This window comes from Morone saxatilis, unplaced genomic scaffold (assembly GCF_004916995.1).
Source record: "Morone saxatilis isolate NCDOM2014 unplaced genomic scaffold, NCSU_SB_2.0 Contig16, whole genome shotgun sequence".
Lineage (NCBI taxonomy): Eukaryota > Metazoa > Chordata > Actinopteri > Moronidae > Morone > Morone saxatilis.
The window spans coordinates 1,056,472-1,060,153 of NW_023339718.1; positions in this window are offsets into that span (position 1 = coordinate 1,056,472).

A 3,682-nucleotide genomic window follows, 5' to 3' on the forward strand; every position below is an offset into this window, starting at 1 on the left:
TGTGTGTATGAGAGCGAGAGAGAGAGAGAGAGAGAGAGAGAGAGGGAGAGAGAGGTAGAGAGAGGGTGGGTTGGAAAGGCACCTGTGCCATATTTGCTTTGCATTTTGTTTCATTAATGTTCTCAGGTTTCTGACTATGCACGATATTTCTTCAAACAAACACACACACACACACACACACACACACACGCCAGTAACCCCTCCGCCTTCCCTCTCCATATTCTCCTTTTCTCATCCTTATCCAAATTTACTTGTCCACGATGTTTTCGAACAGACACAGAGCACAGACAGCCGCACAAACACACACACATCTTCTTTTTTTGTGTGTGTACAGATGAGACACCACATGCTAAAACAAAAAAAGACTGACATTTTTAAATGTCACTCATTTGGCCTGCAGACGTAAGTTTTTCTATAGCGACTAAATTGGGAGTGTTGTTGAGGAGGGCTTATGTTTCTGCTGTATTGTATGTTAAGGCAAGTGCCCAGCCATGCAGAGCAATTTCTCTTGCAAAGTAAGCCTTTTTAAGAGGCATCAAAGACTTATTTAAAGCTTATTTCATTACAGTCTGAACTATTGGTTTGAATATATAAATGTGTATTTGGAGTCTCTTGCAGGACACTGAGAGGCATTTGTGTGATGTCTAGCATTAGTGATGCCATTTTGTGAGGAATAAGTGGTCCGAGATTGAGTGTAATTGGTAAAGTTGATTATGGTTCGTCTCTATGGGTCTGATGGTGCTCCGTCTCTGTGGCAGTAACGGGTGACAGCATAGCACACGTAAAACAGCCACAGAAAATAGAGAAATCTTGGATCTATGCAAACATTTGGAAGTAAATATCAAAATTGCATTTATCTGAGCTTTTAGGATTTCTTTATTCCAGAAACTTAAAAAAAAAATCTTATCAAAGCTTGTTCAGGTGAGTGTTTTTCTTAATCAGACCCAGTGGAATTCAAAAGTTGAGAGGGCATTGTTGTAAATTGGGTTGATGGATGCATTTCTACAGCACATATTAATATACTAAGCCATACGTATCTGTAATTAGAATCAGTACGCATTGTATGGCACTAAGAGGACAGCACAATGGCAGTACAATAATGTAAAACAATGAATGTTTGGTCATTATGGTGCAACAAAGTAGGATGCTGGAGGTTTATTTGAATGATACTATCCATCCTTGTTGTTATTTAAAAGCCACAAGAATGGTCTAATGCTGTTAAGCACAGTATAGTAACAAGACTGAGACCCAAGCTAATTTCCTCCTAAATGAGAGTTTATGGCTGAAACAGCCCTGAAATCACTGAAGTAGATCTTAATATCAGCATAAGAGCTGTCAAGGATAAGAGGCCAGATAGGAGTGTGTGTATGTGTGTGTGTGTGTGGTTGTTGAGTGTGCTTGGGTTGTCCTGTGTGTTGGTCTCAAAGACAAAGGGAGGGGTTAAGGGTCAAACTAACAGCAGACAAGCCAGTCGAGGGTCAGAGGGCTTAGACTAACCTGATCAGTGATGGTTGTTTATCTGGCGGCCCTCGAACTGTCACCCCGATGGAGCTGCATTATCTTTCCCTGTCGTGCTGGACTTTCACTTTTAGACCAGTTTTGAAAAAAATCTGATCCTGCTGAAAGAAATAAACATGCACACATCATGAAAAAGCAGATGCAGGGGTTTGTTGTTGGCCGGTCGGCGTTGCATGCCATGTGCCTCTCAGGATTGGGTCCAAATGAAGATCTTTGCCTCCCTGATTTTCCTGCCAGTGGAAGCAAAGTTTTTAAAAAGGACACTGTGATGTGAGCAAGAATAATTGTTTTAACTCCTAACATACCGCCAAGGTCCCAAGACCAGCAGCCAAACACACATGACAGGGTGAAAGGGATAGAGGCGCTCCCGCAGTGGGTGGTGGTGGGGGTTGCGGGACGTCATGGAGCCAATGTCCCGTCTGATTACAGCCAGAGGACTGGAGAGGCACGCTAATCCTCCACCCACCCACACACACACACACACACACACACAGACACAAATATAGACACACAAAAACACTCTTGTTGAGACAAAGACACACAACCAGCAAGACAGAAAGACATATACACACACACACATACTGACACACACAAACCTATTCAATCAAGAGATTACACCCCATACCCCCTGACCTCACTCTGGTCCGCTTGTCCAGACGGGACACACAGCATAATGATATCACTACCAGCAGGACTTCACTTTGCTGCTCTGCCTGTTTGCTCACTGTACAGACCGACTGCAGCCCTTCGCAGTCTCCCAGTTTTCAATAAAGGAATGTTATTATCAGGTTATTATTGTGCATGTGCCCAGGGTGTAGCCAGGATTAAAAAAAATACTCAGATCTCAGTTCTTGCAGTGTACCCCTCCTCCCAGACATTTGGACCAGATATAAAAAAAAATATCAATTTGTTATAATTCATAAAAATCTTTGTCTGCATTGTTAAATTCTGGTGGGGAAACACTGAATCCTTTCTTCCTTTCTTTTGTTTTAATGACCTTAAAGGGGTATAATCAATATTTTTTATGATAATAGTGTATTAAATGTAACAATGTAAAAGGGGTCGCTTGTATTGATGAACCTACAGAGAACATTATCACCTGAATCCGGCTTTATGGAGCTCTTTAGTGAGTTTCAGCTCATTGTTTTGCTGTTCGACCATAACTTTACTGTTTTAGTTCAGTCATAGTGTCGTTTTTGGTCACAGCAGGCAGCTAATTTCAGGGAAACCCCATTGTACACTACCTGCTAAACAGGTAGAATGTTGGATGTGTAAATAGCAATTTTTGCTGACAAGTTTGTCACATCAGTTTAAAAGAAGATTATATGTCAATGCTGCGTTCACATCCTGTTTATGCTGCCACCAAACTTAAATAAAGTCAGTCCAAAAATACAAGAACCAGCCTATAAAATATCCATCAAATTGCCCCAATTCCAATAAAAGAGTAAGAGTCTAAAGCCATGCTCTGTGAGACTTAGCTAAATGTTAATGTCAACATACTAACATGTATAATAATAAAGTACAATAACAAACGAATGCTGAGCTTTAGCAGGTTTAATATTTACCATGTTCACTTTGCTAAATAGCCCTTGACACATTATACAGCTGAGGCTGATGGCTGGGATTTTAAACCAAAGTATTGAACACATTAAAATGTTAATCTCATGACGAGATGAGAAGTCAGGAAATTATCCAAGTTATTATAATTCACCCTGAGGGGGACATGGTTTACGACAATCCATCCAGTGGGTCAGTCTAGACCAACGTGGTGGGACGACCAACAGACAGACATTGTCCTCCCTAAAACCACACTGCTGGCTAAAAGCTGAGGCCATGATTTTAGTGTCTTTAATTGTTACTATGATGCTATGTGCTCCTTACAAGGTAAACATGCCACGGCCTTAGAGTGTGGAAGTTGTGACCATAAAAAAGATTTTCCTTTTTGGATTGTTTCATTTGAAGGCCCAAAGAGATGATAATATTTTAACAAGAAATTTGATAGAATTCGGAGAAGAAATAGACATAATTTTGTGTAACAGATCTGGTAAATTGTTCTTGGGATCCCTTAAAAAGGTCCAGTGTGAACGATTTAGTGCCATCTAGCAGTGTAGTTCCAAATTGCACCTCCCTTGCTTCATCTTCCCCTTCCAAACGCGAAGGAGAA